Source organism: Rousettus aegyptiacus, unplaced genomic scaffold (assembly GCF_014176215.1).
Source record: "Rousettus aegyptiacus isolate mRouAeg1 unplaced genomic scaffold, mRouAeg1.p scaffold_m13_p_7, whole genome shotgun sequence".
NCBI lineage: Eukaryota > Metazoa > Chordata > Mammalia > Chiroptera > Pteropodidae > Rousettus > Rousettus aegyptiacus.
In genome coordinates this window covers 26,522,566-26,542,669 of record NW_023416310.1, presented here as the reverse complement: position 1 = coordinate 26,542,669, position 20,104 = coordinate 26,522,566, and the positions used below count along the sequence as shown (strand labels likewise).

At 34.1% G+C, this 20,104-nt stretch overlaps 1 protein-coding gene and 2 pseudogenes across 2 annotated transcripts in view; 1 reads left to right on the top strand and 2 right to left on the bottom strand.

The window, feature by feature from the left end:
- CAMKMT (calmodulin-lysine N-methyltransferase) overlaps nt 1-20,104 on the bottom strand; it is a 326,415-nt gene that overhangs the window by 242,717 nt on the left and 63,594 nt on the right. The window lies entirely within an intron of this gene.
- On the top strand, nt 3,050-3,168 carry LOC118606274 (annotated as a pseudogene).
- On the bottom strand, nt 17,905-18,023 carry LOC118606206 (annotated as a pseudogene).

Below are 20,104 nucleotides of genomic sequence, written 5' to 3'. Positions count from 1 at the left end.
CTCTGGAAGGATATAAAAGAGACTGGTCATTATGATTGCCTCCAGGGAAGGGAATTGGGTTGATGAAGGCCAGGGATGGGAAGTAGACTTTTCACAGTAAATACTTTTTTGGACATTTTGAACTTAGAATCATATGAGTATACTATTTACTCAAAACATACAGACATACATACAAACATAAGTAAATCACATTCAACTATCTTTACGATGAATGTCGCTCAATAGCACTGCAGCTACAACCTAAAGTAATAATTGTCTTATGAATTCTGTATGTCACAAAGTATTTTAAATAGAATTTATTCTAACAATACAGCATAGAAGTTTGCTTTAATGAGTTAGAGTTAGTATCCCAGATACTAGCTTTGTGTAAAACATACTTGGGATAGACAAAGAGGAACCTTAAGATAGGAAAATAGGATTAACTGATTACTGATCTCTCAGAAGAGAAGGAAAAGAAAAACATTTAGCATGAAGGTTTCTGCTCTAATTGTTTGTAGTCAAGATCATGAAAGAAAGGACAGGCTGCTTCAGTCAAAGTACTTTTCATGAGCTCCATCTCCCCATATTTACCACTAAAGCAAAAGAAAGGGACAGTTATTAGTGGTTATTTCTTTCATATTTCCCTAGTCGCTTCCCCTAAAAGAGAGAGGGATGGCATGTAGGAAAGGTAAATTTGGCTGCAGTTAAATCTTTTCATTCTAAAGTGTTTTTGCTTCTTACTTCATAAGAATGTAGAATTTTTTGTAATAAATTTTGAGAATTAAAGGGTAAGAAGAATTGATAATCTCTCAAGAAAGATCTAAATATTCTTCTATAGCAAACAAAGAGTTGAATATCAACCGATAACCTATTCTTTACGATTTTATATATTCTGTTATTTCTCTCAGCAAAGAACTTGACTATTTCCCAACCCTATAATCAAGACACTTTTAATTATATCTAACCTACAACTTTTCTATTGTAATTTGAGTCCTCCGTCACTAGTAAAAATGGCGAACATTTATATTCTCTCTCACACACACACACACACACACACACACACACACACACAAACATCCTTTCACTCAAGTTGCACTTATCAAGTGTCTAAAATGTATAGCAGTACATTAGAATTCATGTTGATCTTTCAGTGAACAAATATTTGTTATACAGGGCACAATTTAGGTGACAAAGGTAGGCAGCATATAGCATGTTCCCTAATCTCAAGGAGTTTACTAGAAGGGTAGAAGCCATGATTTCAATATGCCACTTAATATTTATAATTGATAAATATTAATCATTTTATACAGAGTTCACACTTTGACTTTCTTGTTTCAAAGTTACAATTCCTAATAACATTAACCTTCAATAAAAGACCTAACAAGGAGCATCCAACTATACTGGAGACTAAAATTATTTTTTAAAATTATAAAAATATAAATAGAAAATGAATTGTGAAACAACAATAATAATAGATTTTGTATATTAAGCTCTTTCTAAATGTCAAGCATTGCTCTAAGACAATTTTAAATGTTTAACTCATTTGATCCTTATACTAAACCTGAAAGTTAGGAGTGATTTCTGTAATTTGACAGATAAGGAAACTGTGGCACAAAGTAGTAAAATGCACTGCTCAAAGTTATATAGCTGGTCAGTGATGAGGTTCAAGCGCAGGCAGTCAGGCTCCAGACAAAATGTTTCTTCACTCCCACACAATATTTGCTTTCAAGACACTAGAGTTCACTTTAAGAACTTTTCAGTGAGTATATTTCATTGGACTATATCCCATTAAATTCTTCCAGCTGCAATGGATGATAATTGAGTTGGAAACCTTCTCAGTATCTTGCAAACCACTGCCATAATATATTTTCCGCAAGCCCACCAACAGTATATGATGACAATACAATTCTTTCTCCTTTTCCTACACTGCTCGGACCTTAAAATACAGGTGCACAGAAAAATGAAGGCACATAATACAGAAAGCACTTATTGGAAGTACTGGTGACTTTCTTCATTGTGCCCATCTTCAGCACTAAGCCTCCTTCTAAAAGAATATATCTCTAGGCTTGGTTTTGGCATCGCCAGTCCTGCTTTTACTTTGCCAGTGGTTTCCTCTCCATGAATAATATCACCAAATGTAACTAATTATTTTATTAACCAAACACCTGGGTACCATGGTGCCTTCAAATTATTCAGCAATCAACTTGGGCTAGCATCCCATGATGCCATAGAGAACCATAGAGAAGAAGGGCTAGTGCGATAATGCCCTTCTGCCTCATACAATGTCCTCTATCCATAGGTAAACCAAGAATTCAAGAGGGGCACTTCACAACAAAATCAAGAGCTCAAAGTTCAGGCTACAAAGTTCAGTTTGTGAAACTGATGGTAAAAATAAACTAGATCCTATTAGATGAACAATATCCTCTCTAGGTTTAAATAAAATGTGTATTGAGGTACATCAATTCTTTCATGTCAAGAAATTCCTTTGATTCACTGATATAATACAGTTCTAAAGAGTACAGTAGTGACTTAACATGAAAGCCTCTCCAAAAATGCTTGACTTGCACATAGATTCATTGATACATAAGTTTGGGGCCATTATGTCTTCCAAGAGATAAGTAAGATAGAGAACTAGATCAGGAACAGACAAGACTATTGGCTATTAGAGATGATTTGCTTTATTTCCTAATTTAAGGTATAGTCCTTAAGCAAAGCTGGCACTCAGTCGCCAGCCACGTGGGGACCCAGAGAAGGTGTCCTGGAATCATGGAAGGGTGACGAAGACCTCCATGAATGGAGGTTTCTGACAATATGTTTAGAAGGGAATAACTGACAATTTTTCAATTTCCACCACCACTATAGACTTTCCTTGGGCCAGAAATATGACTGGATATTAGGTAAGGTAATCAATTTACTTATTTAACTCACTCAAATTTCATTGAATAATGAATTGCTGATTTTTCAAGACTACATTTAACACAAATCCTTAATGCTGAACCTCAGGTTTCTGTCTTACAAGCCTTAATAATTAGCTGTACTTAGAAAAAACAGCAATTAAATTTCTCAGACAGTCTACAGCCATGCTACCGTGAACAAGCCCAATCCCATCTGATCTCAGAAGCTAAGCAGGGTTAGGCCTGGTTGGTACTTGGATGTGAGACCATCTAGGAAGACCAGGTGCTATAGGCGTAACAAAATAAGGGATTGTAAACTAACGAGGTCCTTGCAATCTGTGAGGTTGACCAAGGGTTGCCTCGCCTAAAAAATAAAAAAATAAAAAATAAAAATATTTCTCAGACAATTTTTGCTATAATCAGGAAAAAAATGAAATAATTCACTGTGATTTACCCTATTATTTTTTAATGTATGACTTTAATAATATACCTGTTTTAAGAATTGTAGAAGCATCTCCAACTTTTCAAGAGTTGTCAAAATCAGATCTTATCATCCTCTTATCCTTAGTAAAAGAAGTTCTCTAAAATATAGTCAGGCAGATATTTTCTTTCTATCCCTCCATGTTCTCCTATTTAATTCTTACTTCCATTAAACAACACTGCCTCAAGCTTTATGTCCATTTCCAAAGGCTTTCTTATTTCTAAAAAGCTCCTTCTTTGAAACTCCGAAAGACTAAAAAGCAGCATTGAAAAACACCTTTTATAGTCACTCTTATAGGCACTTTACTAGACTGAATATTTCACCCTAGCAAGAAAGAAGAAGGGGAAACTTTATTTTAAGCCTCAGTTCTAGAGATGGTGCCTCAATAATTTATTAAAATATGCAATAAATGCTGATTCTATACTCTTACAGTAATATCAGTCCCCCCTCCAAATGAACAACAAAATTATCTTTAAATAAAAATGTTTGCTCTATAAACTACATGATACGAAGTTCCTTAAACCAAACTGAATCCATTCTCTCTACTAGGGATGACAAAAATTATCCCACTAGCTGAATTTCATTGCCAAGCTGTCAACTTGAATTTCTTCTGTTTAAAAAAAGCTGTTCATTACATTCAGTAATGGGCTGTCAAAGCACTATAGCACTGAACCTGTATCATGCACAGAAGCAATTGGGCAATGTGCATTATTATGTTTAGATTACTTGCATTCTTTACAAGACCCCTGGGCTAATTTTAAATGGGATGGTTCACTTGAACTAAATCAAAATCTATTTTATTTTACCTTAAAGCTAATACATATTTTCCATTTATGACTCACTAGCGCAGGCATTAACAGTAGGTAAGGCAAAAAAAAAAAAAAAAAAAACCTCACTAGATATACATGTATCAGCATAAGTAAACATGTACATATGTATGACTATGGGTTTGTATGTGCCTTTGTTCCCTATAGTCATATCTATTTTTAATAATAGATGATTGAATTACAATACCGGGCACATCAAATTAGATAATATTGCCAATATGTGAGCAAGCATTGTCGTCTCCATGAATACATAATAGATTGTTAACTGGAAGCATCACTCCTGCAGCATATAGTCTTTGATATCTTAGCATAGTGAATCAATTAGACATCTTTTTAACCAGCTAATGTATAATAATTCATCATATAATTTAGCATGGGATATTGTGACCAACTATAAAAAAAACACATAAAACCTGCAGCTGAATGATTCTTCCACAGCATGATATCCTAACCCCACGGGCAAGCAATAACAGCCATGGGATATCAAAGAGATAGTAACTAAACTGATCACAGATGACTTGTAAATATATCTAATGAATGCAAGGCCCAGATTAATGATTCTTTTATTTTCACGTCTTTATCTTCATTAATAATTTTTACTTTAAAAAAATCATCTCTAGATTCCTACCTTGGAATATCAAAAGAATATCAATGACTTACAAACTTATAGACTCCAATGCTGGTGAAGGTAAAATAAACCAGCATTTCAGCAAGATTAAAACCTGTAAGCTAAGACTGCCAAAAATAAAATAGATTTCAGGGTAGAAATAATAGTAATGCCTTTTTTAAAGTATGTTAAAAGAAAACAGGGGTGGGGGTGGGCCATACACACACTACACTTCAATGTTGCTTCGATGAACCACCAACACATCAGGCACACATGTCGCAAACAGTTGAATGAAACCAAAAAAAAAAAAAAAAAGAAAGAAAACCACTTAAAAGATAGAGGTATTATACTTATTTACTTTAAGGACAATATATCATCTCTAAAGTCTGAGTTAATCAGCACTATGCTTGGTTAGAAGCTTACTATGAACAGTTTAGGGGTGTTCTTCACACCCCAAAGTACACTGCAAATTAATTCTGGTTCTCATACACATCCGCATCTTATTCCTAAAACTCTCCAAACACTTCATTTCATCCTGGCCCCTCCAATAACATGAAAAATGATTCCATCTAAAAATCTACTGTTGATGTGATTGTCTTGATTTGGTTAACAACTCTCAAATTAGCTTTTGAACCACCAACCAAAATATGAATGGGGTACAGTGAAGAGTATTATAATTAATAATTAGTTCTTTGTTTTGCTAACTGGTTAAATATGTGATATTACTAATACATAAATTATGTTGTATCTGCCTTGCTATGCATAAATAAGTAAAAGAAAATATTTATTATATTTTTTAAAAAGCAGAATAAGTTATTTTGGCTATTTAGCTATGACCTTTATTCAAAATAGATTTTCCCCAAAATTTTGTTATGAAAAATTTCAAGTATATAGAAAATGTGAAAGAACTTTAGAGAAGCCCCATATAGCCACCACCTAAATGCTATTATTAAGTTTATCATGCTTCCATTATTACATATCAATTCAATTAAAATAGAAATTTTTAATAAAAGATAAATATATTTCATAAGAAAAGTCAAAGAATAGCAAAAAGACTATAATGCTTTACTGAATAATAAACCTGTAAGGATAATAGTTACTGCTTTTGATTGTAGCCAGATTCTCATATATGATCATCCCCATTTTTAAAAGCTATGACATTGCTTTGTCTTAATAGAAACAACTGAACCTAATTCTATGTAAGATAGTAACTATTACATCTTACTATGAAAGGCAAGGTATGAAAGTAATGGTGGAACATATTTTATCACCTACTTGGAAAAAATATGCACCTTCAAGAAACAAAAATCTTTCTAGTTTGTTTTTGAGTTATGAAATGAAAATTAGGGTAATTTTTCTAAGTAGTAATGTATCAGAAACTAAAACGTTATTGTATTTATATGAGATGATAAATGTTAACTAAACCTATTGTGGTAATCTTTCACAAAATATGTAAATCAAACCATCATGCCGTACACCTTAAACTTGTCAATTATTTCTCAATAAAACTGGAAAAAAGTAAAAAAGAAAAATCATTCTAATTCAACAATGTGTCTAGTATAATACATGTACGTTATGAAAAACAACTATTCTACTTCAAATCTCTACTTCAAAAGAGAATACCACCCATGGTACTCTCTCTAGAAACTAAATGTGTTTCTTTTGATACAATAAAAGTACTTTTTCGTTAACACACATAAGAATCTGGAAGATTTAGGGAGTTTACATCATTTCTGCTTACTTTATTTATATGGGAAATAAGTTTTAAAATTTGAATAACAAACAAGAATACCAGCTTAGCCTCTTTCATTTTCTCAGATGAACACTTGCAAAGAATATTCAGTACTGCTTCCTCAAATCCTTTGATTGGGCACTTCCTGCAAAACTTCAACAGGTCAGAGAGCACGGGGATTGAAAAACAAAAGAAAAAGCACATTTTTAATGCTCAAATAATCTTTTATAAATTAAAGACTTAAGTGGGAAAAAAAATCCCTAAATCAAAGCCCACTATTATTTAAATAATTTTAACAAGTATTATTAGAGTTAGAACATTGAGATTTTGTTTTATAAAAATATTTTTCATACCCCAAATTATTCTGGGTTCCACATAGAAATAGTGAATTGTACTTTTTATTCTTTTTTCATATGATAAAAAAGTATATGGTAATTAAAAGTGAATAAGCTTTTCAATATTTATTCTCCAAAGTTAAAAATAACTTTAATTTGAATATTTGGCTTTGAAACTATACATGAACACGCATGCGTGAAAGTATCTAAAAATATGTTAGTGTATACAAGATATTCTTAATCACCATAAACTATGCTTTAAACAAGTTTGGAATGCTTTATACCGCCTTTTAACGTTTTTATTTGTTGATGAACCAACAATGTTTGGCATAATTAATGCTAAGATCTTCAAAACTCAATGACTGAAAATAATTGCTTCTCTTTTCTTTCCTGAGTACTCTGAAGCCCAACCTAAAGATTTAGAGCTGACTGGACAAATATAAAGGATGTCAAAAACAGTGACCGCTGACATGCCATTCAAGGCACATGGAAGAGAGCTCAGGCTTGAATGCCTCTAAACTGCTCATTGGTAAGATCAGCCACCAGTGAGACGCAGTGTAAGTCAGCATTATTCACTGAGCCTGCTATGACCTTAAAATCATTGCTCCTGGGGCATGTTCATCCACCAATTAGTTTATATGCTCACTGGATATCCACTGCTCAGTAAATGCACTGGCCTCTCATTCCACAGTGTTGATGAAGTGTATGTGATGGCTTTCTCTTCACAACTTAACCCCAAAAGCTGACCCATCTCAAGCTGAAGCATTCAAGTCACTTGAGCACCCCTTAGTTATCATGGACTTCGATGCTTTACTTAAAAATTACCATCATTTAACTTATTTGAAAAACAAGTGTTACAGTGACAATGAAATGACATAAAACAGAAAAAATCAGAATTAAATTTTCCAGTTTTATTCAAAAAAGTGTATGTCAGTTATTTGTTAATACTGTTGAAAAAGAAATTTCCTTGTAATTTTTAAACAACCATAATTAACACAAATAGGCCAATTGTATCTTTTCTAAAATTTTGGAAATTTTAAAAATTTTCTTATTTTTGGCCAAGGTAAAGCCTAATGAATAAAAAGAGGCAAATTTGAAAAATAATTTCAAGATATGATATGATACAACATGAAAAAGGTTGGATCTGGAAATAAGAAAGAAGAAAAGAAAAAAGATATCCAAGTTTTCTAAGCATTGAGATATGAAAACTGAGTGTACAGCAGAAATTGGATATTTGAGAAAGGAACCATTGTTGGGTCATACAAGGAGAAAGGTCCTGAACATATCTGCAAATAGCTCAACAAAAGATCAGGGCTAGGAAGTATATCAGCACAGAGACTGTTAAGTGAAATAACGTGCATGGGTTTCAAATAACTTGAGGATAGAGCTCAAGGACAAAACTGTCCTGATTCTTTCCCTTCATGTCCCACAGAAGGAGAGTATGATCCCCTACTCTTTCCACAAAGGAAGAAGGAAACTAAGGGGTCAGCCCTGACTCATTTCCAACTTGCTTCTTGGAAAATGATCCAATTGAGGTGTTTTTTTTTTTTTTAACAGCCTTATTAAGGTACAATTTACATGCCATAAAAGTTCATCCATTTAAAGTATACAACTCAATAGTTTTTCATCTATTTATAGTGTTGTGCAACCATAGCCATAATCAATTGTAGAACATTTCCACCATCCCCAAAGAAACTCTGTATCATTTAGTCTTCATTTCCTTGTCCCCTGCCAGAGGCAACCACTAATCTACTTTCTATCTCTATAGATTTCCCTTTTCAGGACAGTTTATATAGATGGTATGAAAAAATGTGGGCTTTTGTGACCAGCTTCTTATACTTAATATAACATTTTTTTGAAGTTCTTTCATATTGTAGGGCACAGCAGTAATTCATTCCTTTTTATTGCCGAAAAATATTCCATTGAATAAATATTCCACATCTTGTTTATTTATTTACTGATTTAGATTTATGGCAATATAAAATAATACCTGAGAACAGGAGTTGATAACACATGCTTGTAGAGCATCATCAGTGAAAAATCTTACAGATGTAAATTACATATCACTTTCGTTACATGTGTGTTCTTAGTGTGGACTTGATAGATTTACAGAATTAGTAATATTAATTTATAAGATATAATACATAAAATTGCTAAACTCTAATAACACCAAGAATTAACAGTTCTAAAAAGCTAGTGAAAATATTGATAGAGCAATACTTAAATATATGTATGTCCCAGAACTCCTACTCCTGAATATGTAGCCCAAAGAAATTCTCACACAGCATCATTTACTGTGGTAGAGAATGGAACACAAGCTAGGCGAGTAGACAAGGTAAAAAGTGTGGTGGATGCTTATCATGAAATACTAAACATTTGCTAGATGCAACAGACTGGATGAATGTTCAGCAATGTGGATAAATCTTATAATGCTGAATGAAAAAAATTAAGGAACAAAGTAATCTCTAGTATAATACCCTTTATATAAATACAAGATACATACACTAAATAACAGTATGCATTATATAAGAATACATTCAAACAAAGAAACAAGTGAATAAGAAAAGAAAGAGGCCATTCAGGAACCAATAATGATAGTGTGCCACAACTTGAAAAGTATGTTACTCAACACTCTAAGTTTACAGTAGATTTTTCTTTGTGGGTATTATTTTTCAAAAATATTTGCTGGCCCTACCTAGAGAAGGATCATACTTTTCTACCATGTTGACAATAGGCTTGGCCTTTTAAAGTGCTCTGGCCAATAAGATGCAAAAACAAAACCATTTGAGAGCCAGTGCATAGTTCAATGTCTCATTTCCATCTCCTACAATTGTTCTGCAAGTTGCTTCATCATCCTGGGTCCCAGATTGAGGACAACATGGAACAGAGGCACAATAAACCTAAGATAAACATGCAACATAAAATCAACTTTGGTGTTCTGAGTCACTGAGGTTAGGGGTGGCTGTTTGTTATTGCAGCATAATCTATCTCATTAAAACTGACATATTCACATACATCTACATGGTAATTAACTCTCTCCCAAGTTTATTTACCCAAAACTACTATATGGTACTACAGTTATGGGTATAGGGAGAGGGGAGATAGGGTGGTAGCTAGAAAATACAGCTCTTACCTTTAGAGATATCATAAAAGAGATACATAAAACAAAAGGAGAATAAGAGGAAAATTAATTACTCTAGTGGAAAGCACACTCAATGATGAATTATAAAATGTGGACTTTAATCCAAACTCTACTTATTGGTCAAATTCCCTAAGCCAAATCTCTTAACCACTGTAAATCTCAGTTTCCTCATCTGAAAATTAAGGATGGAGCGTGTACGCTGAGCTCTAAAGTTCTTCTAATTCTGAGGTCCCGTGTTTCTACAACAAAATAATATTTAGAAAAGTCATATAGCTACTAAATTAAAATAGAACTTTAAACAAAGATAAGTTAAAATTATTTACTCTTGCCTTAAATGGTTCAATATACCAAAATTTTGTTTACTCGTCAGGAATATGAGTTACATTAAAGAAAGAACGCCTGGGTAATCAAGTATAGAATGCCTTTACGAATGCTAAAGTGGAAAGGCATAAGCAAAAGCCAGATGTGGTAATCACCAATATGTATGACAGTGAAGGTAAGGACTCAAGTGTGGCCATAATTCCTTGTAGTTATAATGAGAAACAACAGAAGATGAACTTTAGGGCAAAAACGGATTGATGAAAGGCCTTGATATGAACCAAGATGTGTGGATTTGATACATAAGCTCGCAGCAGCACTACAAGGAATACGAGTGGTGGAAGACAAAGGTGGAAGGATGCCACTAGGTCTGAACTTAGGTTGTTGGCGCGAATGAGAAAATAAAGGAAAGAACAAATCCAGGCGACTCTGAGAATGAGGAATCAACACCACTGAACCTGACACATTATTCAATAAATATTTGTTGACTGAATACAGCAAGCTTTCAACCAAGAAATTTTACTTGCCCCAAATATTCCCAAACCAAACATGAAGACCAACTAATTGACAAATAAGATTACCAGATTCTCTCTCTTCTAATAAACTTTACCATCTATAAGATTAAGACACCCAATAAGCTGTTTCAGGTTTCTTCTATCACCAAAGAAGTCATGTGCTGAGAAACAAGCTACTCAATGTCGGCGAAGGCCTCAGGTGCCTCATCATGCCCCCTTGCCAATGTTCAACACCAGCCTCAATCCTGATACTGGTTACATGCCATGCTTAGCAGCTTCTTGATATATTTACATATTTAGTTAATTATATATGAAGGAGAAATATTGCTTAAAAGAAATCTATACATAATTCAGCAACATGAATTCTTGTCTAAAAGCTACATATAGTAATAGATATTCTGTTATCAATTCTTTTTTTTTTAAATCTCTATCATCATCCAGATATCTCTTGCTTTGGGGATTAGTCATATTTAAATCAGTCTCTTCACACATGATGTGTGTTTCTAGCCATTATTATTTCTCTCATTCCTGACATGTGGCCTTTGTTTGGAAGGTTTTACACTTAATGACAATAAATTTAACACTTAATTTTGTATTGCCCTGTACTATTTTTTGTTTGTTTTAGGTCAAAGTTTGAGAGTATGTGATAGCTATTTGGCCAGAGGGATGTCAAGGATGTCTTTCTGAGACAGATTACAGAAGTTCTACAAAAGAAAGCAAGTTATAGTAGTAAGAGAGAATTCAAAGTATCCTAACACTTCAAAAAGTAAAGAAATCAGTAAATGGGACTATTAACATGGACTTGATTCTAATCAACATCTTTAAGTTCATAGTAGCTTTTGGCCTATAACAGTGCTGTATACATATTAGCTTTATCTTCTTGGGACAGATATTACTATTATTATTATTGTTATTATTATCATCATCATCTTTACCTTCATCATCTTCATCATCACCACCATCACTATTAGAGGAGAGGTAATAAAAGAGAGGTTTAAAGAGTCTTTAAGTCTAACTTTCAGAGATGCCTGCAGGCTCACCTGACATCTTGACTACAATCTCAGGAGAGACACTGAGCCAAAATCACATCGTTCAGCTGGTTTGAGTTACTAATCCCCAAAATTCTGTGAAATGATGAATGTTTATTGTTGTTTTAAGCCACTTGACTTTTGGGGTAATTTGTTATGCAGTATCAGCTAACTAACGCATTCCACCCAGCAACCTCCTATTACATCCCGTTGGCCAGAATGTATCACAAGGCCACCCACAGCTGCAAGGGAGTCCAGAGTGTTTTTGCTTGACACGAAACCTGAGTTCTGATTCTGTTATTAAGGAAGAAGGGAGAGGAAATGGATATCAGCTGTGCAGCTACTCACCTTCTACTTCAATTCAGTCTTCTCCATGAAGAAAAATGGTCTTCAGAAAGGAAAAGAAAGATAAACAACATAAAGAAGAAAATGCAGGCTATAAGAAGTAAGAAAATACTAGAAAATCTAGTAGCTGCTTGAAGAGGGTTTGAATTTACAGGCAGGGCGATCTGCATTCCACCATGGTAACTAAGCTTAAAACTTGTATCTGTAATCCCATGTCAGTAATCACACTGAGGAATCATGACAAATGGGAGAAAAGAAGGAAACAGGAATATGGAAACACTGCTTTGATTTTTTGCAAAAGAGAAATGAAGATATATATGTTTACATATATAGTATATTTACATATATAAAACTTTAACAGTGGCTTAATATCCATGATCAAATTTCATAACCAATTATTAAGTAGGTAGTTTACACATGTTTAGAAAATAACACAGAGTTTAAGAGTAAGCAATAAACGTGCTAAGAACAAGCATGGGAAGTGACAGAGGCTCTTTCTTAACTCTAACCTTGGCCTTGACTTTTCAATATTTTTAGCAGTAACTTAAGACATAAAAGGGATGCCTATCATTTGTGCTCATGTGACACATCAGGGAATGATACATATAATAACAGAATCAAAATTTTAAATGATCTTGACAGCTTATAATACTGTCATTCATACATCCAACAATTCTAAGAAGTTATTTCATGGATTTAATTTTCATCTCCTCAAAAAAGATACTAAATTCATCAGGGCATGATTGAATCACACGCCTTTTTAAAACCTCCTATGGTATCCACCACAGTGTTGGGAGCATAGTAGGTATTCCATTAATATTTAGAGAAATGAGTTGAACTGTATCAAGCACAAATGTAGAAAAGTTTAGAATAAATCTGTTACCTATGTAACATAATATCCTCTTACTTGCCCCTCAGGTCAGACATAATTTATCTCCTTCAAAAACCTCTTCAAAATTGAATTTTTCCAGCTGCCTTAGGCCCTTCAAAGAAAGACTGCAATGGATAAAACTTTACAGGATACTTAAAAGCCTGTGCACTTTTTTCTTTATTTATTTTCAGTATTATGCCCAGGTTGTGCCATTGGACTTTAAGCTCATGAGGCAGCTTCGACAGCATTTTAAAGCTTCTCCCATACACGTGAAGCGAGAATAGATGCACACCCCCTTCGCAGAGCTGCACAACATAACATTTTCTTGTTATAATTCAATATCATTGCAGCAAGATAAGCACACCCCATAGTCTAATTTAACAGACATGAAGAAGTCAAGCTCCATTGTTCAATGTCACAGCCAGCCAGCCCTGCATGATCAACCTTTATTCTTTTCTGGCTTCATTATGAGGATGATGCCTTTCAACTGTGGTGACTAAACCTGTTAAACTACAAAGCAAGAAATTTATAGAACCTTTATAAAAGTAGTACTGAACAGCTTAAATGTAAAACCTACAATTAAATTCTAAAACTAAGCACTTCACCCCCAAGAAAATGCTAAGTAGTTCTTCGGCAACATTCCTGATTTACATACCCCAAAGATGACAGGAGTTATATACATACATGCTGCAGTGATATTAATAGCAATTTTTTCAAGTAATGTTCAAAATAAAACATGGCAATATTAACCCATGCGTTACAAAACTAATAAATTGCCCCTTGGCATACCAGGAACAGGAACTATGCTTTTTCATTTTCAAAAAGCCTCCTTTTGTCAGATGAAAAGCCCCAAGGGTAAAATATTTCAGTATAGTTCAGAGATAACAATGGATATGCCATTAGATTACCATACAAGTGAATAAAGCACCAAATGATAGCGAACATTTCTTTACACTTTAGATTTTGATGTGAAATGAGTCTAATTATTTATTCATAGACTTTTCCTCTAAGGAGTTCAAGGCACTATGTTTTAAATCTTCAAACGTGTATTTCCTAAGCTCTAAATCTACCAGGTAGGACAGAAGAACGTGTGGCAGGGGGGGAAGATAAAGAAAAGCCGCACAAAAGAAAAGGCGGTTTGAAGAACTCAGGCGCATTTCACACGAGGTGGTGCATTTTATTCATTCATTTATTCTTCCAGTCATTCAAACGTTTACTGAGAACCTCTTATAAGTCTAGGTCTGTGCTAGATGTTAAGGATATAAAAATAACCCCTGCTCCAGAAGCTCACCAGACAGAGGGATGACACATACATTGAGTGATAATTTAAATACCTTCCAAGTGATATAATAAAAGAATAAACTAAGTACTGTGGGGAGCACAAAAGAAGGAACCGCCAGCCTGAAGAATTTGGATAGGCTTTAATAGGAAGGCAGCATTTGCAGTTGTACCTAGAAAGACTAATAAAAGTCTGCCAGAGAATTGAGAGGAGAATCCTCAAGGCAGAAGTAACATCACATTGAAACACAAGTTGCCATTAAAAAGTATTCCAATATGGCTTATGGGCAAGAGATGACACTAGAAATCATAGGTTTCAAGTTTCTGTGAATAGACTCCAAGAGTGCCATAATCATGAAAACTTTGGCACTAAGCAAATCAAAAAAATAAATAGATGAATCAAAAAATAAACAAATATAAACTATAAACTATACATATACATTTGTTACATATATTTTATTTTATATATGGACACAAGGGAGTTTATATATATATCTCACATATGTGTGCGTGTGTGTATATATATATATGTAACACATATATTTACATACATGTACATACACACACAGCTCTATGGTAAATTATGACCAATGTTATTGGGCTTCTTATCTGCCCTCTGCTAGGGCCACTGAGGCTTTCGTAAGGCAATTGGAAGAGCCGAGTCGCACACACCGTCTCCCTCATTCACCTCACCTACACGGTTCCTTCTTATCTTAAATTGAAGTCTTTAAAGTGAAGATGAATACTCGGGCCAGACTCTGCGTGATGTCCTTTATTCCCAAGCTGCTACCAGCACATCCATCCAGCAGCAAGGGAGCTACCTGCTTCTCAAAGGCCAACTTGAAGACCACCCCAACATCTGTCCTCTAAAGTGCTATGGGGCAGACTCTTTTGCTCCCCATGAATCCTGTGTATAGTTGCACACAGCAGGTGCTGAAAGAAAAAGAAAAGAAAAACAGAGCTTAAGCCTTAGAATTCCAGATAAAGAGGATATTTTCCTTGCCTTTATATCATTTCAAGCATAAAAGCTACCATGTCAAAATGCACAGAAAAATGTTGCTCAATATGGAATAGATATAAAAAGGCAAGAATGATTTGTAGCTGAAAGTTTCCAAATCATCTTCTACAGTAAAACTAGTTGATATAAGAATATATACCTACAGAGTTATAAGGCAGAAGACTTAGCACTCCCCAAATCTGAATTATGTCTACATTAATTCACCACACTTAAAACCACACTTAAAAGGTATACAAAGGCATTATATTACTCACTCCATGTTGAATTAAAAGAAAAAGAACAAAAAAAAAAAAAAACAAGAGATGGTTAACTGTACAACTTGCCTTTTTTTTTTTTTAAAGCAAATCATCTTATATTTTTTGAATATACAAGATGACATATGCCATAGGGAAAAGTAAAGACAGGGTCTTAGTTATCGAGACTTCTCTATTTGCAAGCTTGATGACGTGGGCTGAGGATTAAGACCTCTGAGTCACCATTCTGATTTAGCCTGGACCTTATTACCCAATGACACTGATTTAGGCAAATTATTAGTCATAATTTAAAGGTCAAGAACTTTCTAATCCTGGAAACACATATTGTAGAGAAAGAGTAACTATTTATTTTCCAGCAAGTCAAAAGTATCCGGAAACTTCAAACTGAAAAATAGACTTGAATGTATGGTGCCAGGTGGGTCTAGACTTGTGGAGGGATTGTCTTGTAAATTGTATAAATGTCTACCCACTATCGATGCTGTATACCTGAAACTAATATATTAAATGTCGACTGTAATTGAAAAAATAAAATTTTTTAAAGAAAAACAGACCCGAATATAAACATGTATTGAGACACAAGAAAAGTGTTCTGATATTAACCAGGGAGCAAAGAAGTGGAAAAAAAAAAAAATGCTAAGGAAGTAGAACCAAAAGAATATAATAAAGAGGATAACATGATCTAGTAGATGAATCCCTGAAGTGTTGGTCAGGTAAACAGGAAATATAATGCTAACATTCACCTCGTGACGTGGAATTCGAATTGGTGGAAGTAGTGAAGTTAATGTGAAATGGGCCATTTTGAGAACAGAGCAGTGTAGTTAAAAGATGAATGGAGAATTCTGCCTATTTCAAGTAAAAGAAGAATTCTGTGAAAAATAATGCCAAGATATTCAAAATGAATGAGATAAAAATATGTAAGAGAACAAAGGTTCTCCAATTATGATCAGTACCAATAGTAAAGGACTATACAACTTATATTTACCTCTTCGCACGGCCACATCCCCAGCCTCCTAATTGTTCACCCTGCCTGCTCTCCTCCATTCCCTCTTCACGCTACGACCAAAGGGAAAATGTTTCTAAAGCACAGATTTATCTGTGTCACCTTTATTAGCTCCTCACTGCTTTCCAGATCAAGTTCGCTGTATTTGGCACTGGTTACAAAAGGCCTTTTCACAATCTGGGCTTTCTGACTTCTCTAGCCTCACCTCATTTCTTCCCCCCAAAGGCTCTCCCTAAGTAGTGAGTTGTGGCAACTCACTAAGCCTTCCTTCTTCACTTGTGTGCCCACTGGGGTTCCTTGCTCAGCAGCACATGTGCCCCCTAGGCATACATGACCTAGTCTGGTAAAAGACCCAAAATCTCTTTACCTTGTTAGTGTGACCAAAACAGCACTGAATTTTTCAAAGGAAACATTATTAATGGCTTGAAATAAAACATGAATACAGGAAAGTTGAATAAAAACAAGTTTCCAGCTACAGGTTTCATAACCTAGGTCTCCCACCACTCTGGAGGACAACCGATCCCCAGTGATCCCGCTTGGGACCCCTTTAGGAAAGGGACTGGAGTCTGAGGCCCTTAAGCCAGTTGAAACTAGAATGTAAATAAAGGAGTTAGAGAAAGAAACATTCACATCTCAATAAACATTAGTCTATCAACAAAAATCTTAGAAATCTGGCATCTTCAGTAACAGGATACTTTTTTTTCTTGAGAAGAGTAAAGAATCATTTTCTCAGCTATCCTTTAGTATTCCTGAATAAAATGTATGCCGTGAAAAAAAGGGAACCAGTAGTCTGCAATATCAAAAAAGTTGGACAGAATAGTAAGCACTCAAATATCAAGGAGATAAGACTTTTAAAATAAAATTAAACACTCAAAGATAAAACTTAAGCAGTATGTTATAAATTCTGGTTCTGGAACTGTTAAATTTACTTATAATCTTTCATTTATGCTGTTATAAAATGAATAGTTTCAAGAAGTTGACTCTTCTGGTTATCTAAAATATCAGTATAAATACTAAAACTTTATTTTGATTTCTTTGATGAAAATCTAAGGTGTCATGCTTTCATGTATACAGAACATAATTTTTCCATTTTATTGATGTTTAAAAGTCATTATTATAGATATGTATTATATTATTATTGATTATAATTACATAGTCCTGAAAAAAATATATAGGGCTTATTGATACTGTCCTAAATTAGAGATTGGCAAACTAAGGACTTTTGACAAATTTGGTCCTCAACCTGTTTTTCTTTCTTTTTTTTTTAATTTTATTTTTTACACCTACAGCACCTGGTCGTCTTAGGTGGACTCCCATCCAAGTACTAACCAGGCCCGACTCTGCTTAGCTTCCAAGATTAGATGGGATCAGGCTTGTTCAGGGTGGAATGGCTGTAGACCCCAGCCTGTTTTTATAAGGACCCTGAGCTAAGAATGGTTTTTATATTTTTAAAAGTTTGTAAAAAAATAAAGAATATGTGATAAAGACCATAAATACATGGTCCGTAAAACCTAAAATATTTGCTATCTGACCCTTTCCAGAAAAAGTTTTCCAATCCATGTCCAAAGTGATCGCAGCCACTAGGTGATGGGCCTTGTAAGTTACATTCTTTCTTTCTCTCCTCTAGGGAGGCAGAGGTTCTGGAATGAGAACATAGTGGAATATTTGATTAATCACGTGTTATCTGTATGCCTTTGGGCACTAACTTAACCTCTCTGTGCCTTTGTTTAATCATCTGTAAAATAGGAATAAACATAATAACTTCATAGGATTTCTAGGAAAATGAATGAGGTACTATGGTAGAAATTCAATAAATGAAATTTATAATTGTGCTTCACTAGACAAAGACTACCTCCAAACAGAGAATATATATGCAACTTTGTAAATGAAACTAAGGCGGCAGAATTCTTGTTAAATTTTCTTAAAAGTTCTTTCTGATAAATGAATTAAAACATCATGAACTTTCTTTAACCTTAATATTAAACATTCTCAGTTCTTAAGTAGTAAATTTAACTAAAAGCTAAAGAAAGACATACAAAATAATAACCATGCCGATCAAGCAACTTCTGAAATCAGACAAATAGTGATTAAGTCACTACAGGAAAGCTGGAATCTATTTTTGATTCACTTGGATCATCTGGTTTTCGTTATACATTTTATACCACCAAAGCAAAATATGGCATAGTTTCTGGCACTGAATCATCATCAAACTGAGTTGCAATTAAGGATAAGAACACATCATTAAGTTTTAGGTAATTCTTGCAATTGTAAGTAAGCAGCGCCTTTCTATTCTTCTGGAAAATATCATTTAGGAGGTTTCAACAATTCTCCTAAACGTAGACTGTAAGTGCCATGCTTGAATTTTTTTTGGATGCATGCCCAACAATAAATGATCCACAATGATCTGAGGACAACACTCCCATCCAAGAACTTAATCAGATTAATGATGTATTTGTTTTATAAAAATGAAGTACATTAAGCCCGAAAATACCTAATTTACATATTAAATGGTTGCTAGGGACCAAAAATACTAGTGGTTTTTATAAAATTGCCTATTGTCTTGAAATCTGTTAGTAAATAGCAGTGAAATGCAAAATAATAAACAAATGTTAATTAGTAGTATTTATATATGTAAATTCATGATGGTGTATAGTTGTTCTTAAGACCCTAACGATGTTCATATTCTAAAACATACATGCCCCAGAGACAACATGATGTCATTATGGGAAGTTGGAAATAATAACAAACTTACTTATGTTTTCTAATTGATTTAACCTCAAATTGTGATTAACATTCTGGTCAATTTTTTTCATTTGGGGTCCTTGTTTAATATATGTAAACATAAACAGTAAGTTTGCAGTCTAGGTTCCAGCCATTTTTTGTTAGAAACCTATTAGTAACTTTTATCTAAAAAGAGCAGGAGAGCTTTCACAAAATAGCTGAATTTCATCAAATTATTAAAGAAGAATTAACAGCAGCTCTAGATATCTTCTGATGTATTCTCTCTCTCTCACACACACACATACACACACACAGATTACTTCACTCATTCAACAAACTTGTGTTTATTGAGCTTGGAGAGGCAAAATGAATATGACAAGGTCACCCCCTGTCTGCAGAGGAGATTGTAGGTAAGCAGATAATTGCAATATAAAAGGACAAGTGTTGCAAACAGAGAGCGCTGGGCACAAAGAGAAGCAAGTCACTAATTCTGCTAGGGGACATAGGATAAAGCCCCACAGGGCAAGTAATAGTTCACAGTTCCTGTCACCTAAGAAGATGGATGACATGTGCAGGGAACAGTAAGAGAATGGGAGAGAGAGGCGATGAAATCTATAGGCTTGTGAATATCCATACATTCCTTTATTTTTTTAAAAATTCAAATTTCATTTAAATCAAGCAAGACTACAAAATTGAGGTTACTTTGAATTAGGTTAAGTACTTTTATACAGAAGCTTAATTTTAATAATTTTCTAATTT